Below are 23,980 nucleotides of genomic sequence, written 5' to 3' on the forward strand. Positions count from 1 at the left end.
AGTGCAGAATGAAGGAATTCTTTATTTCTCAGCAATTCTACTAAATACCATTTTTATTTCAAATGTGGTAGGAAAAGTTTCAGGGCCGTTATTCTGCTGACAAGAAATTCAAGAAATATTAAAATGGCTGGAATTTCCATTTGAATCCTTCCAGACCTTTAGGCTTGTGTGTGATTAGGCAGTTCAAATGCTAAAAACAATTAACAGAGAAAACAGCAGCTTCCTCAAATAGCTGGGAAGCAGAAGAGGTGCATCTTAAATGGCATCTTTACGTATGGTTGTCTTCTCAGTTGACTATCAGTAGAGACTCAGCAAGTCCAACAGGGAAATCCAGCCCTAATAGATTCATAATGGCAATGTTAAAAGAGAACAGTATGTCTTAACATAACAACAGATATTCATGTTATTAATAGATAGCTGAGAAAACCCTCAGGACTGCTTTATTAAGGTTATTGATACAGCTAAAATATACTGTTCAAACAAAATTATATTGTCTTTACAATGTATAATAAATTTCTAACATGACATTTTGGTAAATCATACCTAATAAGAAAATTAGCTGGCCAAATTTTATTTCCTGATGTGGCGCTTGGCAGGTTGTGATCTGAAAAGCAAATATTTTCTAGTAAATATACTGCAGTATGAGAAATACATCTATTTACTGTATTTACAGCTGTGTGCTATTTATTTGTAACATTTCAGAATATTTATCAGTCTTGTGCACACAGATCAATGTTGTATTGGGTAAGGTTGTACTTGCAACAATACTGTCTTCTTAAAAGTTACACATTTTAGAAAGTGACTCTTTCACTTCCATCCCACACAACTGCTCTATGACTTCCTATCACCCTCATAGACGCATAGACTTTAAGGTCAGAAAGGACCATCATGATCATCTAGTCTGACCTCCTGCACATTGCAGCAGCAGGATCCTTCCAGATTGGCCAGCCAGGTCAGGAACCACATCTGAAGACCAGGGGCGGCTCTAGGAATCCGGCCGCCCCAAGCAGGGCGGCACGCCGCAGGGGGCGTGCTGCCGGGCAGCGGTCCCGCGGCTCTGGGGGGGTCTCTCGCAGACGTGCCTGCGGAAGGTGCGCTGGTCCCGCCGCTCGGGTGGACCATCCGCAGTCATGCCTGCGGGAGGTCCACCCGAGCCGCGGGACCAGTGAAGCCTCCGCAGTCATGCCTGCGGGAGGTCAGCTGTCCCGCGGCTCCGCTGGACCTCCCGCAGGCATGACTGCGGAAGGTCCGCCGGAGCCGCCTGCCACCCTGCCGGCAAAATGACACCCCACGCGCGCGTTTGGTGCGCTGGGGTCTAGAGCCGGCCCTGCTGAAGACAAGACAGCTAGGAAAAACTGTATACTTCCTTTGATCTGTAACAAACTTATATTGATTTCAATAGGAGTTTATGCTCCTAGACAGACAGCACTATAGGGCTCCAAATCTGTAACTCATAGTTGACAACAGTTTGTCTACCCCCCTCCCTTTTTATATCACCTCACAGTATACCACCAAGGACTGTGGTGAGACAACATAGCAACCTTTGGTTTTCCAGCAGGAATATCCCTATACCCTCCCTCTAATAGGCCCTGCACCATCACACCACCTCGTTTTGGAGGAAAGGAGTGATGCTCTCTAGTGAATATCATTCCCCCTGTTTGACTCTAAGGGGGCCACTGCTGCAATAGTACAATAGCTCCCATTGAAATTGTGAGTGTCACCACTGCAGTTCTCCTGCAGATGCTGATCCAAGGAATGAGGTACCAAGCTGGGATCTACCATTTAGATAGTAGCAGAGAGTATGACTATAAGGCCATATCACCAGCTCACCTCAAATATTGTAATAATACTGTACAAAACTCATACAAAGACTAATTGCTCATAAGCTACAATTAAGATGTGATCATATCTTTCTGCAAATAATCCTAATTTTATAAATCAATGTTTTGTACTTACAGTGACCACCATTAGAACAAAGTCATGCTTAGTTACCAGAATGTGTCCCTATGCTTAAAATAGGAAATAACTCTAGTATCTGAAGTAACATGGTGTGGTAACTGTAGGTAAATGGCAACTTTTTAATGCTTACAAGTATACATAATACACAATTGTTTTCTCCTTTAAAAACCTTTCAAACACCATTACAGTATTATGCTAACTTTAGTGGGTCAAGTTTTACTCTCATTCACATCTGTGCAACCCCACTGCAGTTAGTGGAGCTCTGCAGATGCAAATGCAGTAGGATTTGGGCCAATATGTTAATATGCTTCTAGTTAAATGTAGAATTTTTAGGAAAGCTTGTTAACAAAATTGTATTTGCATTTTTATATTTAACAGGTAGGGCACAATCCTACCTTAAATTACACAGGGGAAGATCAATATGACTCTGTGTGAAATCAGCTACCTGGTCAGGCCAAGTAAAAAAATATGCTTTCTAATTTACAGGCTGCATAAATAGCTCATTTCTTCTCAAATTTGCACAGAAATACTTGTAGTATGGACACATATTCCCTCCCAATATTTGAAAAATTAATTTATATGCCATTTTCAGCCTATTTACATGTATCAACATTTGTGGTATTCATGCAGTATTAAATGAATGGCTTCTCACATCCACTGTGGCAGTTAAAATAGCATTTCTTCAGTAGCGAGATCTTTGTGGCAGGTCTTTGCAGTAAAATTGTCGTCGTGTTTTATTTCTTACTATGGAAGAGTTGGCTGGCTAACCATAACACATTGTGAAAGCCCTTGATCACGCGTTGTGAAATTATAGATGAGGAATAGGCCAATCACATATGGAAACTGTTTTTTAATTTAACCAAGTGGCTGTTCAACCAGTAACAGCTATAAGGCCACTTTATCATCAAAAATAAAGTGCAAAGAAAGACAATAATTGTGTTATGACATTCTGGCATTGCCTTGCAATCTCTGTGCCATAACAATTTCTGTTTGATAGGGATATGACATCACATCATGTCACTGTGTACTGATGTATGTTAATTCCGTTCCTCCACTTCCTCTTGCGGAATCAATTTCTTCTCTATTCATCTGTACTGGCCTCTGGAAAAAGAGAGGTCACTCTTACTTACATCTGCCAGATTCATGTACCCTGGACAGAGATGTGAGCACTGCTATCATCGCTCACTCTGCCTTAGATCCAGATAGAGCAAGTGGAGGACTAATCAGATATATGAAGCCCCAAATAGTTATAAACCAGGCTCTGAAGAACTGCATGCAGCTTGTGAGCCCTGACTTGAGTTGCTCCTTAAGACGTTTCTTGGTTGCTTAGGTAGTGTGTAGCCATATCACCACTGTTTATTTAGATATATCAAATTTTAAATACACAATCTTTTTTTAGTAGTTGTAAAACTATGGCACATTTATATCCATCTCTTCCTTTTTTAAATCTTATGTTAGAAGCATGGTCAGTGTAAAAAGTACTGAGATTCTGATTGCTCAGTATTTTAGTGGAGTAGAAGTGAAACCACAGATCAGAGTTTTCTGGGATTACCTGATATTTTAGACAAATTGTCTTGAATTATATTGTTTATATGGTACTGATGTATGCTGCTGTAAAACTATATGAATGCTATTCTCCTGACACTCTGACAGACGAGAGACATGTATCACTTGAGGCTATCCCAGGGACCAAAAAAATCTCTAATAATATTTAATTAGGCACAAGTATGTAGAAGATTAGGAATAGCCTCTAAATATTATGGGCCAGATTCTGATTTGTTACCCTCAGGTACATCCAGAGTAACTCTACTGAAGTCAGTGGAGTTACTCCATATATACGCAGGTGTTACTGAGATCAGACTCTGTCCTCTGTCTATGCTAGAGATTGCCTCTTTCCTTCTGTGAATGATTCAAAGTTAGTACTCACTTCATGTTAACTTTATCATTATATTAAAATATTTTAGATGTTTCAGAGGAGTTAGTAAAATGTTTCAGTTTGAGTGTAATATTTAAGTGTCATTTGTGTGCTGCTTTGTTTTCTAAATAATGGAGATAATTCTTAGTGTATACTGTATCTTCTCCCTCTAGGACATTTTATTTGCTAGCTTCAACCCTAGGCATTAACTTCTGTTCTGTATAGATGACACCGAACTCTACAACTTGCTCAGTTCATGCTTTGATTCCTTTGTAGCTCATCTGCTGTATTTACCCATTTTGTCTGTCAGTGCTTGGTGACCCTATACCCTTCTGCTGTTGAATGCTTTAAAGACTTATAATTTCCTGCATACAAGTCTTCTAATTCTCCTTAGCACAGACTTTTGCTCCCAAGGGTAGCAATGTAAGCATCAGCCGTGCTCCTGACTTTTGTTTTTTAATCTCGCCTCTCCCTTGGCTGTAAATCTGTTTATCTCCATCTCTGAAATGTTACAAGAATTTATTCATGTAACTCTTTCAAAATCTATATTCATGTCAATCATTTTCTGTCTTAACGCTGATAGTTCCCTTTTTTTATCATCCTGTTATAGCCTTACTCTTCCATGGAGTCCAGAATGCTGCAGTTAAATTACTTTTTCATGACAAGAAAGAGGGACATTTCAGTTCATCCCTTCACCTTCACTATCAATCTTCATATCCACTTGTAAACTGACCATTTATTTTTCAAAACTCTCCATAAACTGTTGGCACCCTACCTTTCTGACCCTCTATCCACATATAGCCAACAAAGTCCATTTTGCCCCCAGTCTCAGCTCTCCACAGCTGAAGATCATTCTTTGCTTGTACTGTTGTATCTCTGGCATTCTGTCCTTCCTTCTGTATGATTTACTCTGTTCAGATCTTAACATAACAGATAAGATTATGACTGTTCCTGCAAAGACCCACAAGCAGGAGATGGTGTTTCTTTGTGTCTTCTATTTGTCCCTGTGCAGGGATCAGCCATAGTCCCAGTGGGAAGTTCAAGGACTTCATAAAGTTAGTGCCACCACTGGCACTAGACTCTCCAAAGAGGAGTGGAGTTATGGATTTGCCTTTTCTTCCTCCCTCCACAGCAGCAAGCAGGGCTGATTTGGCTTCAGCAGGAAGGAGTTGAACATAAACTGCACTCTGTGAAAGGGTGTAGGGGTTCCAGTTTAGCTGTGTGCATCTCCACTCTGTTACAATTCTCTTTGGGACTCCTACTATTCCCCAGTCTCCTCTTACTCCCTCCATCCCAAATGGGCTGTAGCCGTAAGCCACATTTTAGCCCAAATCTTCCCATTGTCTTTAGCCTACAAATGACACTAGATCCTATTCAGTACTACATACTTCAGTTCTTCCCCCACCATAGCTAATCTGCAAGAACACTTGCATGTTTATCACTTTTAATGTCAACTCTTTTCTTTTCTCTTACTGGATCTTCATTCATGTCATTTTTCCTTTTATGAGTTGCTGTGCCCAGCTTGAAAGTTTTCTCTCTTCTGCCTCTTTCTGTTAAGCATTTTATAACACTTTGTATGAAGGCTGCTATATCAAGATAAGTTGTACTGTTGTGTGATTCAGAACCAGCAGAGTTAATTCAAATGAAGTGAAATTGATGGTACAGTGACACAGTGTTTATTGGTGTCTAATTCTAAAATGCTAAAAGCTCCCAATGATTTATTTGCAATGACTGCAGGATTGGGCCTTAAATTGTTTATATGTTGAGTCATACAACAATCACTGCTTCAGGTTGACAACATTTTTAAATGTGGCTATAGTATCACTCAACTGTTCTACCGACTTTGTGCACCGTTACAGCCTTCCACATAAAGTCAAAGGGCATAATACTGTTATAAATAGATGCCAAAATGTTCTGTGCGTAGGAAGAACAACACAATTGACAATTAAGCTACATAGAGATGTCACATGCAGTAGACTGAATGTATTAAAAAATTGCTGTAGTAGCTTCACATTGGAATAGATGTCAATCATTTGACACTTTATGGATATCACAATTGTTGCCACAGAACATTTTAATACTGTACTGTGGAAGAATTTATGAATTGTTTGATAAACATTTTAGATGTCTTACTTGTTTCTTGTTATATACTATTATAATGCAAACTTTTTTTTTAAATATAAAAATAAAGGGCCTTTTTTTCATTTACGCTAAGGCCCTTTAACACCCCTCTGGGAGAACAAAATGGCATTAAAGTGGAAGTGAATGAAACTGACACATAGTAAGGTGTATTTACTCTAGCAGGGTGGTGTAAAGAAGTCTTAGTGTAACGGAGAATCAAGCCTCAAAGTTGACTGTGCAATCATCAGTGGATGATCTTCTTTACAATATCTCTGCTGCACACATATTGGCCAGCGAGATCCAAATCTTTACGCTGGTGTTTAGTTTAGAGAAAATTAGAAATGTAGTTTAGAAAGATATTCTAATTTAGCTTCTTTTGTAGGATTTAGATATCCAACTGTAGGCTGACCTTCTTTCCCCACTTGCCTACAAAAAGAATGTGGTAAGGGATTTGTACCTCAAATTAGCGACCTGGCTATAGAACTGGTAGGATTGTGAATAATAATTGCAAATTTAGGCAATTTTTCCTCAAATAATTATTCACAACATTTTTATTATTATTATTAGACAGCTTTACTTGAAGCGGGGTTGTGAGAATTCACTCAGCTCCATTCTCTGCTGACATAAGATCCAGTGAGGTTTGTTATACTGTGTAATATTGCCACACTAGAGGGAAATGTGAGGCACAAAGCTAAAAGCCAAAGTTTTCTCACCACCCTACTTTTGGTGATCTTAGACAGCAAAATCATTAGCCCAATCCTGCATGCCTGAGTCATGCAAAACTTCCATTGCTGCCAGTGTGAGTTTTGCATTAGCAAGTATTGAGCCTTATAATCCTATACTATTGTATTGGAATTATAAAATGATCTCCTACAAATAAGTAAATACTGGGGAGAAAAAAATTTTTGCTTTTCATTCTTACATGTCTAAACTGTGGTGATACTGTACATCACTATGACAGACTTCTTTTTACTTTTGTGACTGTCACTTTATAATTCTAGCAAAACACATGGCAACCTTTGCATTCTGAATGTTATAAGCCTCTAGTCCTCAAAATATCTCCCAAGATTAAAAAAATTATTACAAATCCAGAGAAGCAAACTGAATATTCCAATATAATATAATTAAAAGAAAAATCTGTTAATATTTAAACATTGGACATTTAATACTTTAACATTAAATTCTTCTACTATTTCTTTGCTGAGTTTGGAAGGGAACAGTTCTTGGTAATGTCACAATATCATGACATGTCATAAATGCTTTTTAAAAACTTGGCATTACCAGACACAACAACATTATTTTTTAAGGCTACAACGTTACATTCCGAGAATGCAGTTTGATTCTCTCCTGACTTTTATGAAAAAACTAAAAAGGTACAGTATGCCAAAGCAGAAAAATTGATTTTTGTTTGATCAATATATTCTGTATATTTCTTGATTTCTTTATATGGAGTGCATTTAATATTTATTTTGCAGCTTTGAACTTCTGTGTTTTGGGGATTTGGTGGTGGTGTTTTATTTTTTTGTTTTTTGGTGTTATCAACCTACTGTATTTAGACCTGAAAAAATGAAATAACTTTTGAAAGACAAAATACAATTTTCTTTTTAACATTAACATGTTTTTAGTTCCTAATGGAGAAAAAAAAACAAAGAAAAAGCACTTCATTATATCACAGTATGTACAGAAGAAAGTTAAAAAGTTACTTCATTTCTCATACATTTGGGACCCGATTCTCATCTAGTGTAAATCCACATAGTCCCACTGAAGTTAGTGGAGCTATGTGGATTTACATCAGTGAGGATCTGACCCTTGAAATCTTCTCTGCAGCAAAGGGAACTCTTACCAGCAGTACTTGAAGACTTGAGTTGTGACTGCATGTTACTTGAAAGACTTACTTAAACTATGTTTTTGGTGCAAGCAGTTGTTGTACACGATTTCATGTTTATGTAGCAAGATGCATTGAAATATTGATAATAGTGTTGAAACATACATGTAAAGATTGTTGTTGTGGAAATTGTCTGTTCTGTTATATTTTTCTTGTGTGTCTCATCTGTTTAGAACGTAAATTTTCATTTTTTTTATCGTCCTAACTGAATAAGGCTAAATGAATACTGTAATTGAAAATATATTTTAAATCTTGTCATGAGTTTTTAAAAAAAGACTATTACAAATTGTATCATTCCTGATTACACAGAACTTTGTGGGTGGTTTTAAATAAATTTTATACTTCTATTTTGCACTCAGTAGTCTAATTTTTCTTTCCTATATTTACCAAATCGTTTTGTAAATATGCATTTCAAAATAGCAATACTATTTTTGTGTTTCCAAACACAAATAAAAAAAGTAGATTCCTGATCATATGTGGCCTGATTCTGCTAAGGCAAAATGCATGTTGAAGTCATTTGAAGAGGACAGGGCTGCTACAGGCCCCCATCCCCTGCATCTTGTTCCAGTATCAGGGCCATAGTATGTAATGTAGAACAAAATCTTACACCCATATAATTGAACTTATTGCTGAAAAAAATAGTATTTAAAATTTACTTTTAAATAAAACTTTTTTTTAATCAAGCAATAAATACTGATTCCATAGCTAGGAATATTTTGATATTGTAGCACATATGAGGATGCTAATAATCTTTCAGCCAAATATGCTGTGCCTTGGAGGCAGTTATGCTCACCAAAATCATGGTAGTCTCTGGATTCTGTACACTGAATACATCTTTTCTCTTTTATAATTAGTAAAATAAAAAAAATCCTTTTCATCTTATTAAGAAAGGGGTTAAAAAAAAAAGTAGTTGTCATTAGTTTTCTTATAAAAGTACTGTCAGTTTTGTGAAGTATTTCCCCAACAAAATTTTCAAATCTTATTATTAACACTTTTGGTTATATTTGGGTATTTATTTATGGTGAACACAAACTGACTGATTCACCCCTGCTGGAGTCCAGGAGTACAGTTTGATCCCATCTAACCCTATGGGCTAGCTGCATTGGAGGGGGGAATCAGCAAGTGGAATCAGTATCTCTCGGGATTCCTGGCCCTTCTCTCACCAATCCCTGCTTGTTTATTTGCAGGGCTGAGGTATCCAGTACAAAGCCCCGCAGCAACAGCAGTGGTCAAAATTTTTGAATTCTTGTTTTTCAGCAAAAAAGACAAAAGTTAGCCAACATTGTTGCAAAAAGTGTCCCACAGCAACTCTCAGGCTTGACGCTCTGCTCTCACTACTTCCATTAATACAGTACTACACAGAAAAATTCTGTTCAGCTGATCTGAGGAGACTGTGACCATTCAGGTTATTTTTCTCCCATTTTTTTTTGTTTTGTTTTGTTTTTTAATTACAAAAATTCAGTCCAAAAAGCTTGTATTTTCAAGTTCTTTCTGAAAACTGGAACCTCTAAAGTTAGGAAATTCTCCTGGTCTGAGGTTTCAATTACAGGAAGGCTCCTTGCCAATCTGGGCAGATACAGGCCTGTGGCTTTTTATAGTGATTGATCCACCAGCCTCGCCCCCCACTTTTTCTCCACATCATACTTAACAACTCTTCCAATAGATACATATTTTCCACAGCCAAATATACACTTTATGTCAAAAGTTGGAGGCAGATTATTATCTGAATATGTAAAATTAATTTTCACATGTCAATATTGTAAAATATGTATGAAGGGTAATAGAATATTCATGTACCTTTAATTTTGTAGGGTCATAGAGCTTTAAATTGTAGTGTTCTTGTCACATATTTTGCATATGAGTTACATTAGTTATTGCAGCAACTCCATTTTTTTTTTTATTTGTGGTAGGGGCTATCTTTCAGTGTTTAAAAGCATCCCAGTATCTGATAACTAGACTGAAGGAGCATGGTACTGCAGTTCAAATACTGTCTGTGATATCTTAATGATTTTTATGCTGGTCATAGATTTCCATTTAATACTGTTGGTTCATATTTTTGTAAATATCACTCCAGTGACTCCATTGTAGAACAATCTTTAGGATTATTCATTGAGGGTTAAATTCTGCGAAGTGCAAAGGGCACACAAAGTTCTACATGCATCTAAACTTGACTTACATCTTAAAATGGGAGTTAAGTAGTAGGCAGGGCTTTGCAGAGATCTCCTGCACTACAGTGAATTTTTAAACTCAGACCTGATTTTTTTTTAAACCACAAACAAAATTGTGCTTTAGCTAATGCTATTTTGGGTTAAGAATTGACATATGTGCTTTAATGTAAAAAAAAAATTACTAAGGAAACCTGCTTTGTGTTTTGGATCCATGACACTGAAATAAATGTAAAAAAAAAGTTTAAATCTAATCCCAGACATGACATTAGCTACTGGTTGAACAATGACCCTGTGTTTTCTGAAGGTGAATCTAAATCTCTTCACCATCTGCTCACAATCTGATCTACTTTTCTGAATGGTCATAATCCTGGTATAACTTCTTCTGCTTGTATAACAGACAAAAGTTACCCAAAATTCTTAACTAAAGCACTTCTTCCAAAGGGCAGAATCTGAACCTTCATCTCTGCTATATTTTGCTGCCCAGCTGCTCTCCTAACAAATGGGTAGTATTTCTCACCTGTGCCATTCAGAGGAGGTCCAAGGTTGCTTGTAGAGGCTGCAGGATGGAGTTTCACCTCTTCCATCTAGGCCACCAGAAATTTTGCCTCCTGCTGCAGAAGTTGGCTGTTAAGTTTCTTGTGACCATTTTGTTTTACAAGGTTAAGTTGTATCTTTTTTCATATAATAGCAACTTTGGTTCAGCTTCTAGCACTGCTGTCCCTCAGTTAGGGAAACTCTGTAGCACTAAGGGTATAGCCCTCTGGTTCCTCAGGTGCAGCCCACCTTCAGCAGGCTCTCTCTGTGCCTCCATCACAGTAGTGGAAAAGCCCTGCAAGCACTGAGTCAGGTGACGGTCCAAGAGGTGTTACAGGCAGCTTTTCAGAAGCCACCAAGGATGATCTGTGTCCTGCTGCTCCAAGCCCCAACTCTCACTCTGCCAGGGCATAAGACTTTGAGTTGGACTGTACAGCAGATCCTCGACACTCCCACCACACTGTGGTCATGAGACATCTCAACCAGGAGCATGAGGATTCTCAAGAATAGGAGAAACCCCCACTGCCTGCTCAGGTGTAAGTCTTCCAAATGGCAGAGATTCCAGGTCTCTAAAAAGGCAAAAGCAAGCATCCCCTTTGCAAGGAAATCATTTGCATTGTTAATGGGCAAGTGGTTTTAAATTCACAGTTTATACTTTTTCTCCTTTGCCCTCCTACCTTGAGGAAGTGTTTGCTGGGGTATTTTTCCTGAACAGAAGCTCTCACTGTGCTCTCTCCCTGCAGCATGTTTGGGCATGAGGAGAAGCCTGTTATTTCAATGAAGCCAGCCCTCCAGCTACAGCAAAATAGGAAATGGGCTTGTCTGGCTTTCAGCCCTGCAAATCCTTGCTCTGCCAGGGAAGGAGACCCGGAATGCAGGCAGCAGCAGAATACGAATTGTGCCACTCTGCTTCTCAGCCAACACACACTTGATCTTCCAGGGAAAGCAGCTCAGACCTGAAAGGTGGGGAGGGGTCTCCTTTCATAAACTGGCCAGAATAGAGGCACATAGGGACTCCATTCCCCATGCAGCTGTGTTATCATGGGATTACAGATGAGTAAGTGAAAAAGCCTTTCCCAGGTTCAAAATGGCTCCTGATTTACCAAGTAAAGCCCCATGAAGAATCAGGTTTCTCCTAAAGTATTCAAATGTGTGCTGGCTTGGGGAAGAGGACAGACAACCTCCCAGGGTCCAGGGACCTCCTAGTGAGCTATTCCCACAATCAGGGTATTTGTCCTAGTACCCTCCCTTAACTGTCTCTTGTGAATAGCCGATGGGCAGTACCAAACACACACCAACCCTGACCAAAAACCCCTCAAACAAATCCCAAAACACCGTTGACTCTCCGAAGACAGAAAGACAGTGGCTTGCATTAAATTTATTAATGTTCATAATAATAATTAAATAACTTTCCTCTCAGACAAAATTAGAAACAGCATTTCCCATACTCTCCTCCTTTGAGGACAAAATGAAGTCTTCTGATTAAAACCAAATGTTAAACTAAAATGTTACATAAAAACAAAGACATATTCATAAGTTTGTGAACCGATAGTTGGCTCAGCAGAACCTGTCCAAGTGAAAGGCACAGACACACCTTCAGAAGGGGACTTCCTACCAAAAGATCCCATAAACTGTCAAAGTGAGGACATGACATTGACATTTCAAAGCCATTGAGACCAAACATATTTTCTATACATAGTAAAGAAAATCTCTGTGGTGGCAGGTGGCTTTAATAGAACGAGCATGCATAGGCAAGCCAGCATGCTCTGCTGTATGAAAGCCAACTTTCCGTGGCTTTCATACAGCTGGCAGGGGAGCCTCCAGACTTGTGTGTGAAGTGAAGGGTTTGGGTAGAGAAAGGGATTTTTTAGTGATTGTCTTGCTGCTTTGTGACCTACAGTCCCACTACTGCAGAGCAGAGATGTCTCCAGGCTGTATTGCTCCTGTCCTACAATATCATTCTGTCCTGTTTCCACATAATGTGCTTTAAATAACTAGCTGAAACATGTTAAATTTCAATTCCTTGCTTTTTTAAAGAAATCCATCACTTTTTTTATTCCACTGTTATGGGGATTTTTTTTATTCAAGACTTTATCATTTCAGCTCATTCATATTATTAATCAGAGCGTTTGTGAGGATTTGCTCCATAGCTGAGGCAACAGCTGGTCCAAATATTAATTGAACCTAGCAGGGCTGTATGCAAAAATCTGTACTTTGACTGTACTTGCACTGCTTCTGTCTGTACTGCAGCTTCCCTTGTGAAGAGAGGTTTTCATTGCCCAGAGTAAGAGCCTTCGCCTCTATAGCATAGCCAACATCTTGAGCAGCCTTCCTCTATTGTCTCATTCTCCTTCAAACTCTCTCTCTCTCACTCACTTTTCATCTAATTTAAAAATTCATCCAGAACCATATGTTGTCCGTTCCTTTTTAACTTTTTTGTCTACTAACATATTTATGTTAACTTTGTGGGCTGAGTCATCCCTGTTGTCATTCCATGGAAGTCAGTGGCTGAACTAGGCAATTACTGCAATAATTAATTCTGTGAAACATTATGGGAATACAGTTTGTATGAACAATGGTATATAAAATGAAGTCATATAGTATACTACTTGGAAGATTACTTTGTGGGACGTGGGTCTAATTTGGAAATCGTTGTGTGAAGCTTTTAAAGCTTGTCCCAGCGAGAATGTGTTAATTATTTGTACTTCCTCCAGCATTCATTATATTTATTAAAGGTAAGCATACCTTGGCCACTTGGTTCTACCACCTGTAGGAACTTTGCCAACTCAGGTAACTTGAGCTTTGTTATATCTGGGTGAATATTACATAATTGTTAGGCAAGTGAGCTTTTCTTATGGTTTGCAGCAAGTCCTAGTCCATTTACCTTTTAACAAGAATTGTAGAGAAGGCTGATTGTGCACTAATATATGCATCTAGTTAAGGATTGCATCTGAATGGCATAAACTCGAGCAGAATGCAGCCATCCTCATTTTTAATACCGAGTTCTTATCTGGGGAAGCTGCGAGTACCAGCTGGCAATGCAATCTGCTACATCAAGATGGATCACCATGAAACTCTCAGTCTCACTGAGTGTAACAGAGTGACTCGCCCCTTAAGGTAGTGAGGACTGGTCGTCAGTCCAACACCTGTTTATGGTTGAAGGGCCTGGGACCAGGAGCCTTGTGGAGTGGGTGGGACAAGGCTCCCATCTCTCCCAGCCAATCAGGACAAAGAAGCCTTCTTCGGGGAAGAAGGCTGTATATATACACACACTGTCTCTTCCCTCAGAATGGAGGAGGAGATGAAAAACAGGTGGAGTGTGAGCAGACTTTTGCATCCTTAAAACTGGAGTTATGAAATCTCAAAGAATATATAATTTTGTAGCCATTACAACAGCTGAATTGGCAGGAGTAACATTAGCATTCAAATGGATAAGGGACATATAGCCTAGCTGCACCTGTTATCTTTTCAGATTCTCCATCAGCTATCCTGGCAATTAAAGGGGGTACCTCAGAAAGCAGGCATGATCCAAAACATTAAATATTGTTTTTGACAGTAGCGTGGTAGGCTTCAACATGAACAAAATACTAGCCTGGATTACAGCACACACACTGGGATACCTGGCAATGAAATGGCAGATGAAGCAGAAAAATATTTTAAAATGGAGAATTTGATATAAAGATTCCTTTGAGTAAGGGGGAATTTAAGAGCTTAGTTTTTAAAAGGATTTTAAAAGGAATGGCAAGAATTGTGGATCAAGGAGAAAAGAGGAAGAAGATTCTATGAAGTGTGCCCTAAAGAGAGGATAATGCACTACTCCAGAGTTAGGAAAGGATCAGTGAAGTACTTGTATTTATACTGTTAATTGGTCACTGTGGTTTGAACAATACTTTTTATTGATCAGAGACACAAAGATGGGCTATGTAACACATGTAAGGTTAAAAAAGCAGTTGAACCCAGGAAAGAAAGGCTCTGAAGAATTCAGATGCTTTAAGGTGACAGAATATACTATGAGGGGTATAGTGAGAGTATTGGGAAAGTGGGGTTGTTATATCCTTGGGGCAGACGGTGTAGGAAGCAATCACTTGAGGCCAGAGAGCAGACAGCTAACCAAAACCTCCATTTTATTTACAGACACAGAGAGCTCACTCAGCCGGTTGAAACCGGCTGAGCTATCCCTTAATAGTCTAACTCAGTTGCCATAGTAACAAAACCCATGACAACCAAATACACAACAGGGGTAACATTAAAAAAGCTCTACTTTTAGAGCAGGGTAAAAGCGTAGTTGTATAAACATACCGGGAATATTGTAGGTGGCAGTTTGATTCAGTAGATGAGTCTGCTTCACAGTAACACATAAAAAGAATGGAGGAGACAGCAGTAGACCTCTTAGCCTAGGGAGGTAAGGGAAAGAATGATAGAGGCAGCTGCTGAAAGAGTTCCTGGAGGAAGCTGCTAGAGGAGGTTCTGAGAGTTCAGAAATACAAGCCACAAGGAATTACAATCATACAACCCATGTAGGGTTGCCAACTTTCTATTGGCACAAAACCAAATACCCTAGCCCTGCTCCCTCTGTGGCCCCTCCCCCTCCCCAAGACTTCCTGTGTAATCTGATCTTGTTTAATAACCTGTGGCCCCTGAAGCCAAGCGGAGATGCTGTGCAACCTGTGGCCCCTGAAGCCAAAGGGAGGCCAGGATTGAGAAACACAGGACCCAAGGAAAGAGGGCTGGGCAATCCCTGAACCCAAGAGAAGAGACTACAGGCCAGAGAGCCTTTATTTCAAGTTTATTTGAACTTGCTAAAGCTGAACCCCAGCAGGGAATTTTTGTCTTTAACTCTGGACTGTGCCCTGCAAGAAGAGAAACTGAAGCAGGGTGCTACAGAGACATATTTGGCTAGCAGGAGGCAGTACAGGGCAGGCTCACCCTTTTACATTGTCACACCTTGTACATGATACTGTTAAGTCCTTGGGGCAGCCGGTGTAGGAAACAATCACTTGAGGCCAGAGAGCAGACAGCTAACCAAAACCTCCATTTTATTTACAGAAACAGAGAGCTCACTCAACCGGTTGAAACCGGCTGAGCTATCCCTTAATAGTCTAACTCAGTTGCCATAGTAACAAAACCCATGACAACCAAATACACAACATATTCCTCCCCCCCTAATAAGAACATCCCCTAAATAAAACACACACTAAACTAGAGAAGGAGGGTAGACTGCCTCCATTCCCGGCTAAACCCTGGGGATTATTTTGCCCCATAACCGTGGGTTCGCCCTAACTAAAGATCCAGCCGATGAGGAGGCCTTCTGTCTCTAGGTGGATTACGGCGAACTTCTGGTGTTGTTGCACCCGAAAGTACTAGGGGCTCAGGGTCCGCAGCACGAATAGGTGAGGAGGTGGTATCAGCTCGTGCTGGGCAAAGGGGTATCTCAGCTGCCGGCAGTAATGGAGGAGAACAGTCAGGAACAGGTGACTCATGATTCGGTGTCTCACCAGGAGGGGTGAAGTCAGACCCCTCAACTGCAGATGGGTCCTGAAGACTGGCATGACCTGGCAACAGCTGATCTACATGTCGCCGCCAGGTAAGATTCTCTGCAGTCCGGACTGTATAGGAAACAGGTCCTGTTTGAGTGATGACTGTGGCCGGGACCCATTTAGCTCTGGAAGTATAATTCCGAGCCAAAACTGGCTGTCCTGGGCTAAAGGTTCGGTCTTTTGCTCTGGGTGCCCGTCTGATGACTTGATATTGCTGCTGATGTTGCACAGTTTGTCTGGGTTCAGAAGGTTTCAGCAGATCAAAGCAAGTGCGCAGCTGTCGTCCCATCATTAGAAAGGCTGGGGAAGCCTGGGTCGTAGCATGAGGTGTGTTTCTATAGGAAAGTAAGAAGGTATCCAGACGCTTTTGAATGGAGTATTGTCCCTTTGCTGATTTCAAAGCGTTTTTCATTGTCTGCACAAATCTTTCAGCTAATCCGTTGGTGGACGGATGATATGGTGCTGACGTGATGTGGTGTATCCCATTTGCCTTCATAAAATTTTGAAACTCCTGAGAGACGAACTGCGGTCCGTTGTCGCTCACAAGTTGTTCTGGCAGACCAAAACGACTAAAGAGTCCTCGTAGTTTTTGGATAGTACTCTCTGCAGTAGTGGACTGCATTATAGAGACTTCTGGCCATTTAGAATGGGCATCTACTGCCACCAAGAACATGCTTCCTTCAAGGGGGCCAGCAAAGTCAACGTGAATACGTTGCCACGGGTTTTCAGGCCAGTCCCATGGGTTTAGGGGTGCCCACTGGGGTGCATTTCTTACACTCTGACATGACATACAAGCTTTTGCCTTCTCTTCAATAGCACTGTCCAATCTAGGCCACCAAAAATAGCTTCGTGCAATTTCCTTCATGCGCACTATTCCACAGTGACCGGAATGTAGCTGTTCTAACATCTGTGATCTCAGGGGTGGTGGAATAATGACACGCCTCCCCCACAACAAACAACCAGATTGGACCGATAACTCCGTCCGCCTGGACATGTAGGGAACAAGGCCGGGTGAGACCGGAGAGGTTTGTCGAGATTTTCCATGCATCACCAGGTCCATAACTTGGGATAATACTGGGTCAACGCGGGTTGCCTTCTTTATCTGAGTAGCAGTGATGGGTGTATTCTCTACCTGTTCAAAGTAGAAGATTTCCTTTTGGGCACTATCTTGATGTTTGACCGGTAAAGGCAACCTTGAGAGGCCATCTGCATTGCCGTGCAGAGTGGATTTCCGATATTTGATTTCATATGTGTGTGCAGAAAGTATCAATGCCCAACGTTGCATACGACTAGCAGCTAATGGGGGAATGCCTGTGTAGGGTCCAAAAATTGATTTCAGAGGTCGATGGTCTGTAAGAAGAGTAAACTTTCGCCCAAACAGGTACTGATGAAACTTCCTAATTCCAAAAACAATTCCTAATGCCTCACGTTCGATTTGGGCGTAGTTAGTTTCTGCTTTGCTTAGAGTGCGTGAAGCAAAAGCAATAGGTCTTTCTTCTCCCGAAGGCATAATGTGTGACACGACCGCTCCCACTCCATAAGGGGAAGCATCGCAGGCCAATTGCAGGGGCAAGGATGGATCAAAGTGCGTTAGAACTTCAGAATTTAACAATGCATCCTTAGCTTTGTTAAATGCAACATCACAGGCTTCAGTCCACTTCCAGGCCTTGTTCTGCCCAAGGAGCTCATGAAGTGGTTTTAGCAGTGTGGCTAACTGTGAGATGAACTTTCCATAATAGTTCAGTAGTCCTAGAAATGAGCGCAGCTGGCTTACATTTCGAGGTGGGGGAGCCTCCACAATAGCTTTAACTTTTGCAGGGGCCTTATGAAGACCTGCAGAATCGATGATGTGTCCCAAATATTCAACAGAGGGCTTGAAGAATTCACACTTGTCTTTGCGAACTCGTAGGCCATACTCTTCCAGTCTTTGTAGGGTAGCCTCTAAATTCCTTAAGTGATCCTCTTCATTTCTTCCAGTGACCAGGATATCATCCAGATAGCACTGAACTCCTGACAAGCCACACAAGATCTGGTCCATAGCCCTCTGGAACAGGGCGGGAGCCGATGTGATTCCGAAGGGTAGGTGACAGTATCGATAAAGCCCCTTATGAGTCACAATAGTCAACAGCTCTTGGGACTTTTCATCGACGTGCATCTGTAAATATGCTTGACTCAGATCAATCTTACTGAACTTTTGTCCCCCAGCCAGGCCTGCGAAGAGGTCATCGATGCGGGGAAGCGGGTATTGCTCTGCACACAACACTGGGTTGACAGTGACTTTAAAATCACCGCAAATCCGGAGAGAGCCATCTTTCTTCACTATTGGAACGATAGGAGTGGCCCATGAGCTATGGGTAACTGGTATTAGGACTCCATTGGTGACCAGGCGCTCCAGGTCTGCTTCAACTTTTGGCCTGATGGCATATGGCACAGTTCGGGCTTTCAGATATTTTGGTGGACTGCCAGGTTTAATGTTCAATGTCACAGTGATTCCCTTCATACTTCCCAAATCATCTCCAAAAACAGCAGCATGTTTCCTTAGTATAGGGGTTAGACTGGTTTCTTCTTTAGTCATCCGGTGCACTTCTGCCCAGTTCAGCTGAATCTTCCCAAGCCAAGACCTACCCATTAAGGCTGGGTAGTTACCTCTCACCACAAACAGTGGCAATTTAGCCACCTTTCCATTGAGCTCCACCTTAACATCAATAGTGCCCAACATGGGCACAGCTTCACCTGTATACGTCTTCAGAACAGTTTTTGTTGCCTTAAGCGGAAGATGCTGTAGCTTTTCCTTATACACAGTCTCAGGAACCAGCGAGACAGCTGCACCGGTGTCTAGTTCCATGCGTATAGGTTTGCCCTCCAATAAGGGGGTTACCCAGTATTCATGTGAGCCCGCTGCCAAAGACAAAATATGCAGTGGCACTTCCTCTTGTGAGGAGGTGTCACCTTGATCATCCTGGGTCTGCTCTAGGGTATGCAAGGTTCCTCTTTTTGTCGGCCAGACCACAGGCCTCTTTTTCTTTTGTTTACAGGCATACTCAATGTGTCCCTTTTTGCCACAGTGTCGACACACCAGGTCCTTACACCAGCATTCTGATGCCTGGTGACCCAGCTTACCACAGCGGTAACATTCTTGACTCTGCACCGTTTTGTGGGTCAGTTCTTGTGACACTTTTTGCACCCTAGGGGATGCACCGATGTATTGTGCCTCCCTTGTAGCCAGTTCCATGGAGACAGCAATATCAACAGCCTTCTGTAATGTAAGCTGAGCCTCTGTCAATAGGCGCTTCCGTATAGCTTCACTGCAGAGGCCACACACTAACCTGTCACGCAGGGCATCATTTAACATCTCTTTAAATTCACAGTGTTCTGCTAGCTTTTTTAAAATGGCTACAAATTGTACAACTGTTTCATCTTCCTTTTGGTCTCTTTTGTGGAACCTATATCTTTCAGCAATTACCAGTGGTTTTGGGGAGAAATGAGACCCCAGGATTTCCACAATGTCACTGTAAGATTTAGTCTCAGGCTTAACAGGGTGTAGTAAGCTGCGTAGCAGAGAGTAGGTTTTAGCCCCTACAACAGTTAAGAATATTGGCACCTTCTTCGCTTCTGTAATGTCATTTGCAATACCAAAAAGCTCAAAACGCTCAGTATACACATGCCACTGCTCTGTATTCTCATCAAAAGGCTCCAGGGGCCTGGTCAGAGTAGCCATGATTTTTAGTTTCACTTTCACAGTCAGTGCAACAAGCAGCTTTTTTTCTTTGTTTGGTCTTTACCTTGACTTCTACTTCCTTCTGTTACTGGAGCAGCACCAGGATCCCATCCTCGTCGCCAGTGTTAAGTCCTTGGGGCAGCCGGTGTAGGAAACAATCACTTGAGGCCAGAGAGCAGACAGCTAACCAAAACCTCCATTTTATTTACAGAAACAGAGAGCTCACTCAACCGGTTGAAACCGGCTGAGCTATCCCTTAATAGTCTAACTCAGTTGCCATAGTAACAAAACCCATGACAACCAAATACACAACAGATACAGATGAAGGCAGCTGTGAGTTGCATTGTAAAACACTGTGGGCTGTGGTTCAGCCATCTGGCAGATAGTCTGACTTTCATAGAATATCAGGGTTGGAAAGGACCTCAGAAAGTCATCTAGTCCTACCCCCTGCTCAAAGCAGGACCAATCTCCAACTATTTTTTTGCCACAGATCCCTAAATGGCCCTGTCAAGGATTGAGCTCACAACCCCGGGTTTAGCAGGCCAATGCTCAAACCCCTGAGCTATCCCTCCCCGAAAGGATCCCTTTCTTCTCCTATCCATAGACTTCTAATTTCAATTTAAAGAAAAAAGTTACAAGAATAGGCTAGATTACATGATTAAATCACACAGGAAGTCTGGGACTGAGTCAGGAACTGAACCCAGGTCTCTGGAGTCTAATCCAGGGCCCTATCCACTACATCAGCATTTGGCAACCTTTGACACATGGCCCATCAGGGAAATCCACTAATGGGCTGGGACGGTTTGTTTTCCTGCAGCGTCCACAAGTTCGGCTGATCGCAGCTCCCACTAAAGCAATATGGTTTGGCGCATAGGATGCATACATGTGAGAAGACACTGGAATAGAAAGTTTTAGAAATGGCTTCCTAATGTTTACAGATATAATATACAAAATTATTACTGTTGTTGTAATTTGTACTTGTTTTTGAAGTTTGTTTTTAAAAATAGCCATGTTTTTTACTTATGTAATGAGGGAAATGGAAGAATGAGATAAATGCTTTATGGCCCCCTTAAAATACAGTGGGGCAATGCGAGTGGGCTCTTGCAGGGACTGTGATGTGTGTGTGCTCCTGTGTTGGGAGATGTAACTGGGAAGGATGCAGCCTGCAAGAAGCAGCTAGGAAAAGTCAGAATTCAAAGAACAAATAAAGTTGCCCTTTAAAAACAAAGCATGGCCAGCATCAACAGAAATCAAAAGGAACAGGGCAACCTAAAGGGATTATAAATAAATATCACACACTATTTTGGAAAAAGGAGAATTTAAACATCTCACAATTGCCAAACAAAACAAAGTGTCAAAGTAAAATTAATTAGCCACTCATACTGAACAGAACATTGCAGCAATTGTTAATCAGCATTTTAAATGCTCTTCTGATCAAAATTAGTGGGAGGCAGTTTATCCATACTAGTCAAGCAAATTATCCATCCCCAAAAGGACAGATGCAAAGGTGTAGCCAGAGACAGTCTAAACTGTGAATGGGGAAACCCAAATAAATGCTCTGACATAAGCAAATTCCAAGTTAAGGCAGCAAACTCCATTTTTAGCTTACTCCATTTTGAGACTCTATGGCAGATCATTACATGTAACCTAGTTTCACAGCTCTTAAAAATAAAAGGATAATGTTAAGGGGTTAAACCTCAACAGAGCTGTTGTGATCTTCAGCTCTAATTTTAGATATCTTAGAGCAACAGCCCCACCTAAAACAAAAAGAGCATATAATCTCCCCCAGTAAATTGGATTGGGGGGGGGGAGAGAGAGCGAGAGCTCTACAAGGCATTATCTGTATGGGTGGGACAGAGACAACACAGAAGCAAAGGGAGAAAGCCAGTCAGAAAGCCTAGAAGCACAGTAAGGAGGCTTTGAGTTAAAACCTAGGAGGAAAAGCTTTTTTGGTACAGAACGTTGGCTGAAAAGGTAGGTTTGAAACAACAAAAAGAGGAACTGTCACGTGCTATTTTATTCCTACTGTGTTCAGAAAAACAGGACTTTGTATATTCCTTGTAGATACAGGGCTGGCTCCAGGCACCAGCGGAGGAAGCATGTGCCCGGGGCGGCACATGCTAAGGGGCGGCATTCTAGCCATTCTTGGGGCAACACAGTCTGGGCAGGTTTTTTTTTTTTTTTTTTTTTTTTTTTTGCTTGGGGCGGCAAAAATGGTAGAGATGGCCCTGTGTAGATCAATCAGGCTGCATAGAAGAAAATATCAGACTCCCTTGTCGGTTTCTGCTCCCAACTGGAACACCTGCTGGGCCCTGATTTTAGATTAGCCACTCAAGTAAAAAGGTCTAACAGTAATTTTACATATAATGAGTTACAATACCTAAGCATAACACGGTTGAGTTAACTCTGATTTTTTTTTCCTTGTGTCTGTGGCTTCAAGCCAGACAAGACACACTTTTGTAAAATATTTAATATAATTCCATGTACCAAAATGTTTAACAATGGGTGTTTCATGCATTAAGGGAATATAAAGCTTCAGTATATTATGCAATTTCAAGAAAAGCCTCAGATAAAAACTGTTGTGCAAGAACACAACATAGTTCATTTGTACAGCAGATTGCATACTATTCCTGTTCTTTATGATTCAAGTGTAAAGGAAAAAATACTTGCCTTAACGTTGATGAAACTCAGGTTTTCCTGGCACTGTAAGATAGCTGGAAATGTATTTGAATCTGAATTTTTTTTCCTGATTTTTTGAAAAAGGTGCATTAATAAACCTATCAACGGCTACAGAGGACAGGTTCCAGTAATAACACTTACATAGCTAAGGAATAGCACAGAAATGTAACTCCATGTTTTTTTATTTGGGTTACACATCATAAGTACAGTGAAATAACTACCTCCTTGTGGTATAGCCAATAGAGCTAGCTTAGCCTTTTATTTTACCCAAGGAACCTACAGGCTTGTATCCTGTAAGACACTCGCTTAAGCAGGTTAGTATAATGATGCAGGCCTAAGACCCTTAGCACAGATAAAATGGCCTGACAGTTACCCTAGATTTTGGGAAACTGGGAATAGCTTGCTTAAGAGGAGAGTAAGTACGTAACAATACCAGGCAACCCACTGACCCTTCAGCTTTTCATTGTGATTATCTACCACTGACCTTTGGGCATTGGGGTCTAGACCATCTGACTCATTTGCATGCCAGGGACAGAGCTGGTCCTTTGTCTCTAACCTCCAGATCCCTACGGAAGAGTGTGAGTATACGAGCATATGCAAGGAATGTTTATGTGATTTTTGGAGCTTTCTTGTCTTTACTGATTGTGTTAATAAAAGTGGCTAAGGCTTTGCTTTGACATACATCCTGGGATTCCCAACAGGTTATTGAACTAATTTGTTTTAATTCTGTTGTGTCTGATTCTGGAACTAGAACCCTCCTCATTGAATTGGTACCAGTTGGTAACCAATACAATCATTAACCATCAAAGAATCAGGCTACAGTGGTTAGAAAAATGTCTTGCACATCATGGAAGAAAAGGTCCTAAAATTAAAGCATTTTTTATCACTGTTAATCTTCATGGCCACAGCCTCACCTGTTAATGTGAAACCATTGATTTCAGTGTTTTGGCAATGAATTTTTTAGATTGCCAAAATTATGCTCACTAGAACAGGGACATTTTGTCCCAAAATGTTGATTGTCTGAAAATCAGAGCTGGTTTGGGTTTTGCTCAACAAAAACTAAGCCTCCTCAATCCATCTCATATGCACGTGGTTTCATTGCTGGCAGAGCTGTAGCTGAGGTACCTTGGAATATTCTTATTCAAGATCTCTATTACCATAGCAAGGTAATTAGGTAAACATGGACTTTTTCCATGGCGACCACTATACACTAGTTATAGCAGAAGTATTCTGCTATACAGGGCCGCCCAGAGGATTCCGGGGGCCCGGGGTCTTCGGCGGCGGGGGGCCCTTCCGTTCCAGGACCCGCCGCCGAAGTGCCCCGAAGACCCGCGGCGGGAGCCCCCCCACCGCCGAATTACCGCCGAAGCGGGACCCGCCGCTGAAGTGCAGCCCGGTCTTCGGCGGTAATTCGCCGGGGGGGGGGTCCCCGCCGCGGATCTTCGGGGCACTTCGGCGGCGGGT

At 41.2% G+C, this 23,980-nt stretch overlaps 1 long non-coding RNA gene across 1 annotated transcript; it reads right to left on the bottom strand.

The window, feature by feature from the left end:
- Positions 1-23,614, bottom strand: LOC123375208. Its single transcript, XR_006581337.1, has 4 exons — positions 23,431-23,614; positions 10,566-10,659; positions 544-604; positions 1-336 (listed from the first exon to the last, which is right to left on the bottom strand). It is a non-coding gene; the product is annotated as an uncharacterized LOC123375208 (long non-coding RNA).
- Positions 23,615-23,980: the final 366 nt, after the last annotated feature.

This window comes from Mauremys mutica, chromosome 7 (genome assembly GCF_020497125.1).
Source record: "Mauremys mutica isolate MM-2020 ecotype Southern chromosome 7, ASM2049712v1, whole genome shotgun sequence".
NCBI lineage: Eukaryota > Metazoa > Chordata > Testudines > Geoemydidae > Mauremys > Mauremys mutica.